General features: G+C 51.8%; 1 protein-coding gene across 8 annotated transcripts in view; it reads right to left on the reverse strand.

Annotated features, from left to right (window-relative positions):
- DLGAP4 (DLG associated protein 4) overlaps positions 1–18409 on the reverse strand; it is a 234063-nt gene that overhangs the window by 101274 nt on the left and 114380 nt on the right. For 5 of the 8 annotated variants that reach the window (XM_074317780.1, XM_019732775.2, XM_019732757.2 and 2 more), the window contains one exon: positions 6767–6899. The exons of the other annotated variants lie outside the window; for them this stretch is intronic. The gene's annotated coding sequence lies outside the window, so the exon portion shown is untranslated. The remainder of the gene's footprint in view (positions 1–6766; positions 6900–18409) is intronic. 8 annotated transcript variants of the gene reach the window in all.

Below are 18409 nucleotides of genomic sequence, written 5' to 3' on the forward strand. Positions count from 1 at the left end.
TGAGAGGACTTGTCCGGTAAGTAGCAGAGCTGGGATTCAAACTCTGGTCTGTCGAACTGTTGTAGGCTTTCCACTGTCCCCCGCACCCCACTCTGGCAAGCTGGAGCACAGAGCCTGCTAACTGGTCCTGGCTGGGCCCCTAGCCCATAGTGTGAGCTCAGGCTGGCCCCTGCTGGCTTTTGGGTCTCAGTTTCCCCATTTGCACAATGTGGACTGGTTGGAAAAGGAAGTCTTAAGGTCTCTTCCATCTCACACAGTCTGGGATTCTAGGGGCTGCCAGCCGACTGCCCTAGGTGAAGGGGACTCAGCCCTGTCCCCTCCTCTTTCAGCCATGGGCAGGGGAGGGCGTCAGGCACAGTACTCAGTAATCACAAAACTGTGTTCAAGGTCAAGAACCATCCGTGGTATCCAAACATACTGTTATGAGCTACACTGCCCCCTCCAGGTCACCCCTTCCCAGCCCTGACCAAGCCAAGCAGGGTGTCTGCACCTTGGAGTGGAGGTGACTCACCCGACGTGACTTCAAGGGTGAACGTTTCACCTCCACCCAACGCCTCGCCAAGGTGAGGGCCTGAATGGGTGGAACAAGGGCCCAGCTCCCCACAGTGACCTCCATGGTCAGGGCCCATGTCCCCAGCATCCCTGTGGACACCAATAATTTACCCTGATCATTGTCTCAGCACCTTTGGGGAAGCATCCCTGGGCCCCATGGGCTGTTCTTACCTTGGACCCTCGTCTCCATGACACACTTTCTTGATCCCCTTCCATGGAGGCCCTGACTTAGTGTCCTTTGGGGCTTGGATGTCCCCATATGGGTGTGCCAACTTTGGGGTGCCCTCATTCCATCTTCTCCTCTCTCCTATATTTAATAGGTCAGTAGGCTGTTCTAAGGTGGCGGCATCCAACACCCTAATCAAATCCTCCCCACGTACTCTGCACGCCCCTCATCAGCTCTGGTCCCACCAGTCCCCAGCCCCCTGCAGCCTCCCTGTCCCATCCACCACCATTAGTAAAACACATGTCCAGGATGTGTTCAAAGCCATAGCAGGTCTCCCTCCCACCTAGGCCCCCACCCTGGAATTTCTTGGGTGGTCTTTCAGAAATGCCCCATGCCTCCCTCATATATATGTACAGTACTTTACAATAACTAACATTCATACAGCCTCACTATGGATCAGATTCTGTTCCAAGCACTTTAAGCACGCATATTAACTCATGTGAACAGCCCCATGGGGTAGTTACCTACTATGAGCACCCCCATTTTACAGATGAGGGGTAATTTGCCCAAGGTCACAGAGGCTGCTGGTAGGAGAGCTGGGATTTGAACCCAGGCTGACTGACTCCAGAGTGTCTGCTCTTAACCATTCTACACGTCTCCTGACTCCACTCATGTCTTCTTTTACTAAAGACCCCTCTCTGGTTGCTCTGCTCCTCTCGGCATTCGAGGCCCTTTGCAATCCTGCCCCTGCCCACTTTATAATAGGAGCAGGCTGCCAGAGGGGCGTGCATAGCAGCATCTCCACCCAGCGCCGTCCACTCTTCCCAGGACACACTCCCTCCAGGCCGTTGTGTGTGCTGTTCCCTCTGCCTTGCACGCCTTTCTCCTCCCCTGGGTCTGGAGCAAGGCCTGACTCACGCACCACCTTGTCTAGAGGTGCTCCCTGACCTGCTTACCAACTGCCCCTCTTGTGTGCAGCCCAGACACCTGTCTTTCCCTCTAGGCACTCCTGCACCTTTCAGAGGCTGCTAGAGCATCTTGCACACTGCGCTGGAATGAGTTCTCAGGGTCCCTATTGACTGGGGACTCCCCACAAGCTGGGATGGCAGCTTACTCATTTTTGTATCTCATTCATTCATTCATCCAAAAAATATTTGTAAACACCTCCTATGAGGTAGCCTAGTGCTAACCAGCAGAGGTGTCTTGTGGGGGAGACCAACATCACACGCAGAAGCCATCGATGGAATTGCTCGTGTGGTCTTCCAGAAATGGCCCATGCCTCCCTTGCACGTGTATACAGTACTTAAAACAACTAATGCTTAACACAGCTTCATTATGTGTCAGACTCTGTTCCAAGCACTTCAAGCACAGATAATAACTCATTTCAACAGCCCAGTCCCCTCTGCTCCCCTCAGTCCACTCCACCCCCTCACACACTGTCTCTCCAGAGATGCCTTCAGGAAAAGCTCTCTGAAAGGGGAAATGGATGAAAGAGGATCCAATCTGTGCGGGTTTTTCTGGAGCGAGGGGATACGAAGGTTGCAGACCACCTGCCTGTGATGCCTCTTTGCCACATCAGAGGTGGCCTGGTCCTTGGACATGGCACCCTCCGGGGGGAATGTCCTGCAGCCTACCTCAGTGCCCCTTGGGGGCACTGGTGTGACCATGGGCCTCCGATGTCCCCTCTGGCATGCCCTGCTCCTCAGTTCTATCACTTGGGGCTCTGCAGCTGAGCTGACATACTGACCCTGTGTTCGCCCTACCACAGATCTGCAGGAACTCTTACAAATCACCAAGTCCACTGCCCACTGTACAGATGGAGCAACTGAGGCCTGCAGGGGACACCTGACGCTGGAGGGTATAGTCACCTACTGTTAAGGATTCCTATCCGATCTGGGATAGCCGGCCTCCAAGACGGCCCCCAGTGAGACTTGTCTTCCCGTACGGATACCCCTCGCTAGTCAGTCCCCTCCCATACTGACTAGGGTTGACCTGTCAGTAGGAAATTGTGAAAATGACAGTATGTGACTTTTAGAACAAGGTTATAAAAAACACTGCAGTTTCCATCTTGCCCCCTTGGATCTCTTGCTCTGGGGGGAGCCAGCCACCATGCCATAAAGGCACTCACCCTATGGCATGGTCCACGTGACAAGGACGTGAGGCCTCCTACCAACAGCCCTATAAGTGAGCTTAGCTTGGAAGCAAATTCTCCCACCCCAGTCACGTGTTTAGATGACTGCAACCTCATAAGAGACCCCTGATCCAGAACCACCTTGCTCAGCTGCTCCCAAATTTCTGACCCAGAGAAACCATGTGATAATACATATTTATTGCTGTTTTACGCTGTTCATTTGGGGGTACTTCATTATGTAGCAGTAGATAACCAATACACATCTCCTCTGGAAACATGTTAATTTTTGGCTTGCATACTTCCAGGGATGAGCAGCTCACTACCTCACAAAGCCATCTTCTCTACCACTGGGCAGCTCAGACATTCTGTCTCTCTGGGGTTTCCTCCTTGGTCCCAGTTTTGCCTGCTGGGATTACAGAAGATCCTAGCTCTCTCTGTCCTGGGCTGGCCATGCAGGGATTGCATCTCCTTTGGCCTCTTCCCCTGCCAGCTGCACAACAACCCCTCTTTCTGCCTTCCTTTCTCAGAGGATGACACTCCAGCTTCCCACCCACTCTCTGCTCTCTCTTCAAGCCACAGTCCAGATGGTCACAGACCTGAATGGCCAAAAGGAAGCAATACCAGCTACAGAATCCGGCAGACCCAGGTCTGAATCCCAGTTCCTCCACCTGGGTGACCTTGAATAAGTTGCTTCCCCTCTCTGAGCCACTGTAAAATGTAGGTCATAATAGAGGGTCACCGAGAGAAGTGAATGAGTTAATGTAATGGAGATGACAGCATAATAACAGCAACTATTTCATTCATTCGGCACGTATGATGCATCAGACACTTGACACACATTAGCGCATTTCACAGTCCTGCAGTACAAGCAAGACTATGCCTCATTTTACAGAGGAGAAAAGTGAGCCCGGAGAGGTGAAGTGACTTGTCCAGCTGGTAAATGGTGGAGCTGAGACTTGAACCCCAAATAACTCTGCCCATGTCGAGAGATATCCTAGGTAAGGGGCAGTTCTTTTCTGCCAGCCTGTTTTTATCAGCAGGGCTCCCGCAGGGAACCTGGACCCAAATGCACTGACTCGGTGCCCCTCCCACAGGGGTGACGCATGTCTTCCTGGCCCTGCTCATTTGCAGTTGTGAACAGCTTCACAATTCATCTGCTGAGCAGAGATGCAGCATGAACCCGGTCTCCTCCTCGGGCCCTGCTGCTGTTTCTAGCTTCCTCTTACACCTCTCTCCCCCTCAGTCACTTCACTCCAGCCACACTGGTGTTCCTGACCCTCCAATTCACCTAGCACTTTCCCACCACAGAGCCCGTGCACCTGCTGAGCCCTCTGTCTGGAACACTTCCCCCAGTTCAGATCCTGGCACAAGCCTCCGGGAGGTCTTCCCTGACCCTTCAAGTCTATAGTAGGTGCTCCCTATATTTTTTCCAATACAGCAACCTGACTGTGTCCTTTGCAAACCTCATCTCTGTCAAAAATGGTCTTTGTTTACACATTTATTTCTGTCCCTCCCTCTGCAAGGGTGGAAACTGGCCTGCCATGTATACCAACCACTATGCTGGCTGCAGCATCTTGTCAGATGAATGAACATGAGCTTCCGGTGTGCCCAGCACCATCGGGGGAGGAGAGAAGCAGGACGGGGTGGGGGTGGGGTTGTTGTAAACCCATTTGCAAGTGCAGCCATGCAATTCCGAGAAAGGAAGAGCTATCTGCCCGAGGTCACGGGAGGCCTAAAGCAACACAAATTCAGGAGTTGGTGTTTCCACTCAGAACCCCTCATCGGCCAGGACTGTCTGGATCCGCCAGGGAACGGCTGGATGCTGCTTGATATTCTGCCTGGAACTGCTTGGAATGGAATAAAATATTTATCTGTGGCTGGAGGTTTGCAGAGGACATTTGAGATGGATTGCATTTTCATGCGCCTATGAAATCTAATTGGGTTCATTGTAGGATATTTGGTTTCTCGGAACAGACACATCATTTTCCCAGGGAGCGGAAGCCTCTGCCACCCAGGATTAAGCGGGAGCTGGTACGGCCTCAAACTGCCCCATTAGCTGGGCCTAGTTTGGGTCTCTGGTTGCTCTGGGGACAAGTGGCAGGAGGGGACCTGTCTCTTCTCTCTGTGGGGCGGCCTGATTTCCTCTGAGGTTCCCAGCCAGAGACGGCCAGCTCCTCTGGCAAAGGGAAGAATTCCTCAAGAAAGAACTAAAGGCACATTGCCGCCCCACCCCCAACCAGTGCCCTGTGACACATGCCTGCCTGGCCTCCAAATCATCTCAGTGCTGTACTCTTCATCCCCAATACCACAGCCAACCCCCCCCACCCCCATTCTACTGCCCCAGGTACTTCACTGGTCTCCTGCCTCCATGTTCTCCACCCCCCTCACTCCCCCAACTACAAAGGGAGACAAAGGTTCCTAAAATATAAGCTTCAAGTTCTGCCTCCCATATGAACGGAGGCAAGCCTCTTCCCTCCCTGGGCCTCAGTTTCCCCACCTGAAAGGAAGGGACTGGGGTACAGCGATAGTTCTCAAGCCCATCCAAACCCATCCAACCCTCAATCCTGTTTATATAGCAAATATTTGGTAATGTCCCCTTTTATTATCCTGAAATGAAATTCAGATACTATTACCTACGTACACACATAATTTAAAAAAATACAATGCCCTAACGGCAACATAAAGGAGCAGCGAAAGGAAAGCAATTTATAATATAATGTACTGTAAAGCCTAAGTGCTGGGACCCAGCTCCGCTAGAAGGCATAATAAAGGAATCCGATGCTGGCACCTACACAGAGAATCAGTGACAGTGACGAATGCAGAGAAAGATGTGCTGTTGAGTCAGCTACTCAAATACCACCAATACCACCAGCTGGAGGGGGTGTGATTTTTCTAATATGGCCACCGACTCTTGGTAAAAATCTGACCAGGCAAAGCATATTTTTCCTTGGCATACAGGATCGTTATCTTCCTGGGTAGATTAAGACTGCACAGGAATACTTCATACACGTATATGAAATACAGTGAGGGGACAGTCTCCGGGAATTAGAAACAGATTGATTTTTTTTGCCTGCTGGGATGGCTGGCAGAACATTGGCAAGTCATGTGAGATGCAGGTGGGATAATTCTTCATTGTGAGGGGCTGGCCAGAGCATTCCCAGTTCTCTGCCCTCTCAATGTCAGTAGTGCCTGCCCAATTACTGTGTGGTAGCAAAATGGTCCCTGGGGGACAGTGCTGTCCCCTTGAGAGCCTCTGGACGAAAGCCCGAATGCCAGACATACAACTTCCTACCATTGCTGTTTCCTGTACGCGTGGCAGACATGGCTAATCAAAAGCTCACTTTCTCACTGAATGGATAAGGCCCAGAATCCTCAAATCAGCACTCCACACAATCTACTGGAATTGGTTCATGAGCTGAAACTTGGCTCAGCATTGAAACCCATTCAATTCTCACCAATATTTACTGAATTTGACAGAGCTGAGTGAAGGATCTGTGAAGTTCTTTTCAGCTTCAGGCTCAGGATTCCCTGCCCCTCCCCATCCCAAAGCCCACCCATGGCTCTCCCCCGCTGACAGAAGGCAGCCCTGCTCCCTCGGCATGACGTTTTGAGCTCTCTCTGACTTGGCTCAACAATGACACACATGTGCAGAGCACTTCAGAGTCTGCAAAGCACTGTGAGGCAGGCAGGGCAGAGGGCATCAGGCCCACTTTATAGGTGAGGAAACCAAGGCTCTTTGAATAGAAGTGACTTGCTCCAGGTCACAGAGCTGGGAAGCAGTCATCCGTGGAACCTGGTTCTCTTGAGTGTAAAACCTTCATTTTGTCAAGCTTGTGCTTTTCAGCCCCATTCTATCTCAAGTAATCCAAGCCCGTCACAGTGGGCCACATGTCACTCCCCAGCAACGCCCCTCATACCTAGGAAACAGCAGTGTGATGCCTACGAGCATGAGAGCTAGTCAGCCTGTATCCAGCTGGCTTCGAATCCTGGCTCCACCGCGTAGAGCTGTGTCACCTGGGACAAGTTACTGCTCAGGCTTCCGTCTCTCATCTGTAAAATGGATGGAGATGATAATGGCATCAGAGTTGCTGGCGAGATTAAATGCATCCATCCATGTAGAACATTTAGCACAGAGCCAGGCAAGAAGTAAGAACTCAATAGATGTTCGCTGGAATTCATATGATAATCCTCGTAGTTCTTGCCACCTGACATGCCTTTCTGCACGGCTGTGTTAGTTAACCCCGGCCACCATCCTAGGCTCTCTATGTCCTCCAATAAACATCACTCCCTGACCCTGGCACCTCAGTCAGATTCATCTTATCTCCCTGGATTCCTAATAAGTTCTATCAGTGTCTCCTTTTTTTCTGCAAATTATTCCCTACCTCCATGATTTTGCCAATGCTTTTCCCTCTGGGTGAAATGCTCTTCCTGTCTTGCATACCAGGCTAACACATCTTTAACTATCACCTCTCCCAAGAGGCCTTCCCTGAGACACACAGTTGGGCCAAGAGTCTCCTCCTGGCTTCCATGGCCCTCAATTCTTCTTTCTAATACATCAGCTTTAACACTGAACATTAAGAATATATAGAAGGGCCAGCCGAGTGGCTCAGGTGGTTGGAGCTCCGTGCTCCTAACGCCGAAGGCTGCCGGTTCAATTCCCACATAGGCCAGTGGGCTCTCAACCACAAGGTTGCCAGTTCGATTCATCGAGTCCCGCAAGGGATGGTGGGCAGCGCCCCCTGCAACTAAAGATTGAACATGGCACCTTGAGCTGAGCTGCCGCTGAGCTCCCAGATGGCTCAGTTGGTTGGAGCGCGTCCTCTCAACCACAAGGTTGCCGTTCGACTCCCGCAAGGAATAGTGGGCTGCGCCCCCTGCAACTAGAAAATGGCAACTGGACCTGGAGCTGAGCTGCGCCCTCCACAACTAAGACTGAAAGGACAACAACTTGACTTGGAAAAAAGTCCTAGAAGTACACAGTGTTCCTCAATAAAGTCCTGTTAAAAAAAAAAAAGAATATATAGAAAATCCTGGGGGTGGCCAGATGGTTCAGTTGGTTGGAGTGCAAGTTCTGGGCAGCAGGGTTGCCAGTTCGATTCCCACATGGGCCAGTGAGCTACACCCTCCACAACTAGATTGAAGACAGCGAGCTGCCGCTGAGCTTCTGGAGGGGTGGCTGGATGGCTCAGTTGGTTAGAACGCAAGCTCTCAACAACAAGGTTGCTGGTTCAATTCCCACATGGGATGATGGGCTGTGCCCCCTGCAACTAAAGACTGAAAACGGTCACTGGACTTGCAGCTGAGCTGCACCCTCTGCAACTAGACTGAAGGACAACAACTTGGAGCTGATGGGCCCTGGAGAAACACACTGTTCCCCAATATTCCCCAAGAAAGTTTATTTAAAAAATATATAGAAAGTCCTGACCCCAATAATTAGAAAATACATGTTCTTTGCAAACATGTATGCAACGTTTACAAAGCTGGCTATGTTTTAGGCTACAAAGCAAGTTTTAACAAATACCAAAGAAACAGTATCATACATACATTATTTTAAAAAACCATAAAGCAGTAATAAAAGATAACTTAAAATCGCCCATAGGTTTGAAAATTTTAAAATACATACTTCTAAATAACTCATGTGTTGAAAAAGACACCAAAAGGGAAATGAGAAAATATTTAGAACTCAATGATAATGAAAATAAAATACATCAAAATTTGTGGGATGCAGCTAAAGCAGTATCCAGAGAGACATGGATAGCCTTAACGGCTTCTATTAGAAAAGACAAAAGTAATATAAGTTCCCAACTCAAGAAATTAGAAAAAGAACATCAGGAAAAAAATCCAAAAAATGTAGAAGGGAGGTGTGCTGGGGGCATATCAGGATCCCCAGCACAGTCTGGCTCAGGGCTTGGCACTGGAGGGTCGTAGTAAGTGTCAGTTGAATAAATGCTGTGGATAGAATGGTTTTGGTTTCTCACTGTTCCATTTTCTGTGTCAGGGTTTCTCAAGTTGGGTTCCCAGACCCACTTCATCAGATCACGTGGGCCCACCCAAGTCTAAATGGGATGAGATTCCATGACCTACATTTTCTAACACAGTCCCGTGTGCACTGACTTGAGACCCCAAGTGAGGGAGGGCAGAGCAGCTTCAGGGAAAAGTGTGAGGTCAGGTTTGTCTGTCCATGGAACCCACCCTCACCTTAGCGACCCTCCTCCCCACTTATGTTTTCATAACCTGCTTCATACCACTTTAGAGAGATCATGTCCCAAATCCAAGCGTCAGTTTACTTGCCTGTAGTATGGGAATAAAGACAGTTATTCCCCTGTACCTCCAGAGCCTCAGGGTTTTTCTTTCCAGCAACTCCTTTCTGGGGCACACAGGTCAGCTTCCTATTACAAGGGTATCACTGCTGGTAAGCTGTCCTTCCTCAAAAGGGCACAGCTCACCTCTTCTGAGTCATTTAAATACAACAGCCCTGGGACAGTGGGCAGGGCTTGTTAGGGTTTCTGTTTTATAGATGAAGGAACTGAGGCTGATTAAGGGCGCCTTCAGGGTGCAAGGTCTTCAATGGGCCCCCGGAATTACCCCAGAAGTTCAAACCTCCTCATCCCTACCCCTCTCGGGGTCGTGGTGTGCGTGTGTGTGAATGCGCCTGCATGCTGGGTGAGGGGCCTGGGAGGCCCCCGGCCCCATGCTCTCCGGTTGCTCTTAGACTTGGGAATATTAGGCCTGGACAAGGTCTCAAGCTGGCTGAGTGAGCTCATTAACTGCACTCTTGGGGTATGGAGGGGCAGATGCTGGCCAGAGGTCACCCAGATGCTGGCCAGAGGTCACCCAACAAGGAGGTCTACCTGGGACTGGAATTCAGGGCTCCAGCCCCCGGGGCCTGGCCTCTTTCCTTGGCATGGAGCTGCCTCCTCCCTCAGTGGGCTGGAGTGCCCGCTGCCATGATGCTATTTCAGTGGGGCTGCCAGGATTGCTGCGTTTGCAGGTGGTGACATAGGAGCTGGCAGCAAGCACTGGGCTTGGAGCCTGGGACAAGGCAGGCCTGGGCTCTAACCCCATCAGCCTAGCCAGCTTCAGGGACCCCAGGTACCTTGTGAAGCCTCCTACCCTCATCTGGACAGTGTGAATAATAATATTTGTTCCTGCTTCACGGAACTCACTGAGAGGGTCGCAAGTGATAAGATGTGTGGAGTGTCAGCTCGGAGCTGGGTAACATCCATCAAGCTCCTACTATGCGCCGGGGTTAAGAACAGTGGCAATGTGGTCACCAAGGCCAGGCTCTGGGCTAAGGGCTTTAGGCTCATTCATGTAACAGGTATGTACTGAGCACCTACTATGTGTCAGGCAATCAAGTCTCGGGGATAAGGCAGCGCAGACCAGGTTCCTACCCTTATAGAGCTCACATTCTACAAGGAGACAGACAACAGAGAAATTGAAGATAATGCAACGTCAGGTAACAATACCTTCTTAGAAACAAATTAGAATGAATTTGATGAATGGTGAAGCATGAGTGTGACGGCTGGCCGGGACAGGCTTCCTGGAAAAGCAGTATCTGGACAGAGGTGAGGGTCGATTGACCCTTGGGGATACTTGGGGAAAGAACATTCCAGGCAGAGGAACAGCAGGTGCAAAAGTAGGAGTGCAGCTGGTGTGTATGCGTGTGTGTGTGTGTGTGTGTGTGTGTGAGAGAGAGAGTATGAGAATATGTGGGAGTGTGTCAGAGTGTGTGAGTCTGAATGTGTGAATGTCAGTGTGTGTTGGGTGAGGGGCTAAGTGCAAGGGGGACAGTGTGGCAGGAGCAGAGGGAGAGAGGGGGAGTGTGGAAGAGGAGGCACCAATCACGTGGGGTCCTGCGGGCCACAGTAAAGACTGGATCCTCCAAATAAGCTGTCATTCTCCTCAGGCCACACAGCCAGGGTGGAGGAACCGGGTTCCAAGCCAGGCATTCCCTGGCCAGTTCCCACTCTCTTTCCATGTGGCTCCAACAAGTGTCACTGGAACCTGGAGCTGATCTTGAATGAGAGGTGTCTGTGGAGAGGTCTGTGAACCCTGAGCTTGCTAGAGCCCCACGGATGTGGGAGATAAGGCAGGTCGAATGTGGGTCAGGGAGAAGCCGGGAGGGGAGCCAGAAGGGGTGGCAGAGGCAAGCCACCTGGGGCTGGGGCGGGTGGGGGCGGCCTCTCCATGGAGACAGCGTTTGGAAGCACCACTGGAATTACTCACGGAGGCCCATGTGCACATGTGCGTGCACCCAGGGCCACGTGCACACACTCACAGACCACAGAGCCCACGCAATCATGGCTCATCTCAGAAGCCACTTAATAAAAGACGTCACACGCTAGAGGGGACGAGGGCCATGGAGTTTGTCTCAGGAGCACGGAGGGAGACAGGCATCCAGGAAGACCAGCAGGGCCCCTGTAGCCTCAGACCCCCGCAGGGCAGAGGCACAGAGCAGCTCACGAATCAGCCAGCCCAGCAGTGGCCTGTTCTGGGTTAGGTCCCGTGGAAACCACAAGAAATATGGTCCCTGCTCTTAGGGGCAACCAGTCAGACCAATCAGTCTCTCAGGGGTGAGAGATCACAGATGGATAACCATACAGAGAAATGAAAATGACAGCAGTGATCAGAGCTTGGGAGATGGGGTAGGTGGGTCAAGGAGAGCACTTAAGGAAAGAAAGTCAGACAAGGCTTTCTGGAGAAAGTAAGCTTTGATCTGAGGTCTGAAAGCTGAGTAGGAAGTGACAGGATGAGATGGTGTGTGTGTGTGTGTGTGTGTGTGTGTGTGAGAGAGAGAGAGAGAGAGAGAGAGAGAGAGAGAGAGAGAGAGAGTTCTACACAGGGGACAACAAGTGCAAAGGCCCTGAGGCTGGACAAAGATTCCCAGGTTCAGGGAAACAGAGACAAGGCCAGCATAGCGTGGGGGGTGAAGGACGCCACCAAAGCCAGCCTTCCCTATGTGTACAGCAGGGCCCAGGGCACGGCTGTGGGCTGGTGAGGGGGAGTCCCTGAGGCCCCTCCACAGCTGCCGCAGGACTGGCTGAGAGACAGACCGGGGTTGGGACGCACTCATTCACTGCGTGACTTTGGCAGGTCACCTCCCTTGGTTCCTTATCGGAACAATTTCAAGACAACACGTGTCACGTGCCGCAAAGGGAACAGGTTCATAGCAGCTACTGGATAAATGGAGCCTCCCTCCCTTTCCTTCTCACATCACTAGCTTCTGCCTCAGTCTCTCCCTTTGCTCACCACCTCCTTTAAGGGGCTGGGATTGCGTCTGTCTCCAGGCTGTGGCTGGAACAAGCTGTCGCCGGTCAGTGCTCCCAGCAGCCAGCCCACCCAGACTTGCTCTCCCAGGTCCCACTGAGCTGGGCTCTGTCTGCAGTGCCCTCCAGAAGCTCCACCTTTGGAGACTTCCACGGATGGGAGTGCGCAGGGGAAACATGTCCAGGAATCCAGGCTCGCTCTGCCCTCCCAGCTCACCAAGAGGGGCTGGCCTTCCACATACCACAGCTGCCTCCCAAATGCACAGCTCTTCCCGGTTCAGCAGCCCTTTCCCCCGCCATCTTCACCCTCTAGGAGACAACGTTGTTATTATTATTTAACAGATGAGAAGCTCATCGAAAGGAGACCTCTCCGGAGCACATGGTGAGTAGAGAGATCAGGGTTCTCACTCAGACCTCTGACCCCAGGGCCCAGGTGGCACTTTCATGCCTCCTCAGGCTCTTGACCAGGCCACTGGTCCCCATTCAACACTCCTTCCCTGGTGTACCCCCTCCCTCTTAGGATTTTAATCACCCTTTCTGCCCTGACGACTCAGCTCTCCGGTCCCACCCCAACTTCACCTCTGAGTTCTTGACCAAAACCAAGCTCCTCAGGAGGGCACACACTCCTTCCTGACCACCCCTGTGCCCCGTTCACAGCCTCAGCCAGCCTGGCCTCCTCTTCCTTCCTGAGACATGGCAAGCTCTCTCCTGCCTCAGGGACCCTGCCCTCGCTGTTTCCTCCACCAGGAATGCTCTGGCCCAGACTCCCACGTGGCTGCTCCCTCCCTTCATTCAAGGCTCAGCCCCAATGTCACCTCCTCAGAGAGGCCTCCTGGACTACCTCTCTATCTAGGTGGTGGCCCTCTCTCACTCCCATGTCACCCAGGTTGGTTTTCTTCAGAGTATCTGTTCATTTATTTTGCTTATTGTCTCTTCTTCCATAGACTGAGAACCTCATGAAAGCTGGGGCTGGGTCCTGTCCATTGCAATATCACGGCGCCTGATACAGTGCCTGAAATATACTGTGTTTCCCTGAAAATAAGACCCAGCTGGACCATCAGCTCTAACGTGTCTTTTGGAGCAAAAAAAAAATTATTTTAATATAATATAAGACTGGGTCTGCATAACATAATATAATATAATACAATACCAGGTAATATAATATAATACTGGATATAATATAATATAGTGTAAGACTGAGTCTTATATTAATTTTTGTTCCAAAAGACGCGTTAGAGCTGATGGTCCAGCTAGGTCTTATTTTCGGGGAAACACGGTAGGAGGTGCTTAATAAACATATATTGAATGAATAAATGCATGAATGAATGAGTAAATGAATGAATGAATGACCAGTGACCCTGAGGACCCATTGCCACCTGGCTGCCTCGCCCCAACATGTGAACCAGGCATCTGAGACTCAACACATTTGAACTGAATTCCAGATCTCATCTGGCAGACTTGTTCCTTCCATGTCCCCACCCGAGTGGCAGCTCCTAGCACCTAAGCTGGATGCTGAGGTCCACCTGCTTCCCTTCCTGCTCCAACAGCCCCGCTTCCCCGCTGGCCCATTGCCAGGTCTAGCAGTTCTGCCTCTGGGCCTTTTCATCCCTGCTGCCTCAGCCCGGGACCTGTCAGGAGGGTCATACAGCCCAGCCCCTTCCGTCCACGACACATGACCATGCCTCCTAACCCCTCACTGCCTCCACGGTGACCACAGCTGCAGCCCAAACTGCAGCCCAGTAACAAGGGTCCTTTGTGACATGACTCAGGTATTTTCCCCAGCTTCCACTTCCACTATAAACCCAGGCTTCTGCCACCACGATAGCCTGGGGGCGTCAAGCCTACGGACTTCAGCAGTTCCCATTGGCAGGAGAGCCTTCCCCTCTCTGTCTGCCGGGCTGCCCACGTCCTGGCACCACGTCCCGGCTTTGCATCACCTCCTGAGACATGCCCCTGCCTGAGCGTGGCCTCTCCCTTACTCGGCAGGTGTCCACTGCAGCCTAGGCCATCCTGCCCTCAGCCTGCATCCTGCAACCAACCACTGATGAGGTTCCGACCACGTCAGACCCTGTTCTACATGCCTCACCTACATCCTCTCCTATCCTCTTCTGGAATTACAGATGAAGGCACAGAGGTTACCTGACCTGCCCAAGGTCACACAGCAATGAACAGTTAGGATTTGAACCCAGGTCCACCTGACTGTAAAACTGGATTGTGAACTCCTCAGCAGCAGGGATCCTGCCGGGCTTTCTTCCTGTGGGTCTTCCAAGCCCAATGCACAGGGATGAGCTCAAGAGCAAATGTTCCAAGGGGAAGCATCTGGATAAGAGGGAGGAAATTACAGGGAAAGAGACTTTGGCACAATCTAAGAAAAATCCCAGAGGTGTCAGGAGCTGCCTGAGGATGAACTTGAATGCAAGCATAGGGCAGAGGAGCGCTGCAGAATGCGAGGAGGGGGTACTGCCCTGGGAAGGGGTGGCATGGAAGACCTCTGAGGTCTCTAACCTACTGGGGAAGGTGGTGTTGGTACAGGGGACCTCTCAGGGGCACAACCCCAAACCCTCCCTTTCTGCCCCCCAGGCCCTGAGGCTCACCATGTGAAGTCAGAATGTTCCCGGGAGCGTTTGCAACTTCTCCAAAGGGCAGCCTTAAGCTGCCTCCCTTCCAGGGTGACCTACACTTGAATTGAGATTCTAGACAACCCAAACGGAGCACCTACAGGCACTGTACAGGCTGAGGTGAACTGAGAGCCAGTCCTGCCCACTTGCTCACAGGGCACTGGTTATGGTGGGGACAGTATAGCGGCTCCTCTCTGCTGGGGTGAAGCTGGGGGCTTTGAACCTCACTGAACCCCATTTCCCAGCCCATGGACTTAGGGGCCACTGTTCATTTGCAAGACAAAGAGACTGGCACTTAGAGATGGGTAGTGACTCATGGGCAGGCAGGCAGGCAGGCACCCAGTGGGAAGCTGAGCTTGCTGCCTGCCTCCAGCGTCCTGCCCCTTCCACTCAGCCAGGCTTGGAGGCTGTAGGGAACAGAGTTCCAAGTCTGGGAGGTGCAAGACAGGGGGCAGCTCTGAAATGCAGGGGCTATGACTTCAATTGGTGACAGTAGACTGTGACGAGGGCTCTGTGGGGTGGATGTGGTTTGAAGCTTTATGGGCTTCAGAGGATGAATAGAGCTGCTCTGGCCCTGGTCCCTGGGGCTGGCTTTATCATGAAGGACACAGATTTTATAAATATCTCAGCCCTCACCGTGGATCACATGGCATGGGGAATTAGCTAGGAGGCAAATTAAGAGGGGGAGGGAGGGTTTGAGCTGTGCTGGCAGCCCATTGGGGGATGCAGAGGTCATGGTCAGAGAAGGTGGGACTAAATGGCTTGTCTACTATCTGCCGCTACCCTCAGGTCACTGAGGCCAAAGCCAGGGCGTGGGGGGCAGGTGTTTGAGACAGAACCTTCGGGGCACAATCTGAGTCAGAACCACTGGCCTTTAATTTCGGGGAGAGGTGATCCTCGGCTGAGTTTCTAGCAGTTATGGGGGAGGGGCTGACCCCAACTATTCATGTCCCCGACTACCAACCGCCTGGGCCAAGATCAGAACTCGGTCTGGGGCCAGGGTCAGTGATTTAGGCCAGGATCAAAGCTGGGGCTCAGTGTGCCTAAAGGACTCCCCAGGTGGGAACTTCACCTCTTATACCCGAGTCTAACTTAGGGACAAGCCAGCTCTCTTGCAATGGCACAGAGGCCCAGGATCCAGGACTCTGCTCTGTGTTGGGGAAGGAGATGTGATCAAGAAAAGTTCAGTGAGACTAAAGCGGAGAGCACAGGAGGCATGCCCCCCCCCCCCCCTTCCAGGGCTGCTATTCTGTGCCTCTGTAAGTCACAACGTGGGAATCAAATATAAGGGGCACCACGTGGCAGGTAGTAGGTGGTTAGTGACCCAACAGGAGGCGAGTCAGAACCCAGAGCAGGAGCCATGGTGGGTGGGGGAGAACTAGCCTTGGTCAGGGAGGCAGAAGGCTTGGGTGTGAGGCCTGTTATGTTCCCACCTCTCTGTATGACTGCAGTTCATCCCTGCCTTCCCTGGGCCGCAGTTTTCCCATCATGGGGAGGGCAGTTGATTAACTCAAATCTCTAAGTTCCCTTTATCTGTGAGAGGCCATGATCAGATGCTCCTTCCCCAGGCAGGACCTGGTGGGGATCTCATGACCTCTGCCTTCATCTCCAGGGGTCAAGTTTTACTTGGTCTCTGAAGCCCAGGGCAGATACCACCTCCTCCATGAAGCCTTCCCCCAGCTGAAATTCACTGACACTTGGTCCAGTTTGCACACACTTCCGAGCCCCCACTGTGCCCTGCGGGAGGGTGGGTGTGGTCCTGGCTGTCTCCCCCACCAGAAGGCCAGGAGCTCAGACTCCACTACCCACCCCCTGGTGTCCTGGCCCCCAGGGCCCCACTGCACCTCAGGTCCTTTGGAGATCAGAGTTGTCGCAGCCCCACCATTCCTGTATTTAGCATGGAGTGGCACTGAAGACCTGGTGACTGCACACACCTGGACGATGAATTGCCCTCTTTTCCTTTCAGCAGCACATTGTGAGTCGTGCTACTGCTTATATTTCCCTTTTTCCTTTGTCTACTAGGAAGCTCCGAGGCAAATTTATAGCCTACGTTTAGCAAAATATAAACTGAATTATCTCATTCCGGTCTTCATTTTCTCTTCTCCTAATCCCCTACTTATTTCTTTTCCTTACTCATATAAGGGAATACAAAAAATGAGGAAGAAAAGGAACAAAGCAATGAAATGAATGGGGGAATCTTCACAGCTTAGACTCACAGCTGTAACTGATAACGAGTAGAGTTCGTATCGAGAGAGGGCTTAGCCCTGACGGCCTCAGCTAAGCCCCTGACTTGGCATTTATTATCTCCTAATAACCCCACCACTCCTATACAGGAGAGGTGGGTCTGTGCTGTGGATGGGAAAGCAGAGGCTTAGAGAACGGAAATCACTGCCCAGGACACAGGGTGGGAAAGAGCCTGGAGTTGGGACTTGAACCTTTGATTCCCAAATCAGCCTACTTAATTAATATGCTTTCTTACACCCCCACCCCACTCCCACCCAGAATGCTGGGATCTCCAGTGTGTCCATGGTTGCAAACTCGGGCCCAGTTCCAGGCTTGACTCAATAGATATTTGTTTTCAAACTTCCCAAAGGAACTTTTAAAACAAACCCTCAGGTAGTGGCCAAATACGTATTACAAATGAGTAAGCCTGGAGCTATCAATAGCAACTCCACAGCCCCAAGGCAAAGCCAAAGCAACTTTATCCACCTGCCCGAGGAGACCTGTACAACATTGCTCACAGTGCAGTGAGTGAGAGAGGAGGGCAAGAAATAACCAGTGTCCAACAGTGGGGAAATGGGGACATAATTTTCATCCATCTATGCTGTGGAATATTATGCAGCCATGAAAAAGAGTGAAGTCTGTCTATGCACTGACCTGAAGAAAACAACAAAACTTCAAACCATAGGATACATGAAAAAAGCAGGCTACAGATCAGGGTAACTAAAGTAGGGTTCTATAATACTTATGAGAAAAGCACAGAAGGTAAAACATCTTTGCAATTGTAGAGAAAAAGATCTGGGAAGGTCTGATGATTCCCACATTTACATCTGTAACCTGGATCCCTCCCCTGAAATCCAGATTCATGCATTCAATTGCCCACTCACCATCTCCCCTTAGACATCTAACAGGCATCTCGACCGTGACGTGGCCAAACCTGCACTCTGACCCTGCAAACCGCTCTTCTCAGTCTCCCCATCCCAGCAGCTCCACCCTCCTAACCGACCAGACCAAAACCTTGAGTTCAGCCTGCCTTCTCTTTGTCACCCCACAACCAGCCCAGCAGCAAACCCTGTCAACTCAGTTTCTCAGACAGGGGAGACGACAGTGGTCTTTGCCCTGGCCAGAGCCCACTCGGGTGCTTCTTTCAACTCTGGGCACCTCTCCTGATGGGTTGGCATGGGACAGTGACCACCACGAGAGGCACGGAGAAGTAGTAATCACGGGAACAATGCTAAGAGCTCTCACTTCTTGAGCAACCCCACTATGCCCAGGACTTGTCAAGCTCTGAATCATTTGCATCTCTCATGGACCCTGGGAGGCTGAGGACCTATTGTCTCCACTTGAAAAATGAGGCACAGAGAAGTTGACTTTCTCAGAGTCACATGACTAATACGTAGGAGAGCAGGTTTTCTAACCCAGTGTGTCCAGCTCAAGCTCAGATGTGCCCCGC

The sequence above is a fragment of the Rhinolophus sinicus genome, linkage group LG13 (assembly GCF_036562045.2).
Source record: "Rhinolophus sinicus isolate RSC01 linkage group LG13, ASM3656204v1, whole genome shotgun sequence".
NCBI lineage: Eukaryota > Metazoa > Chordata > Mammalia > Chiroptera > Rhinolophidae > Rhinolophus > Rhinolophus sinicus.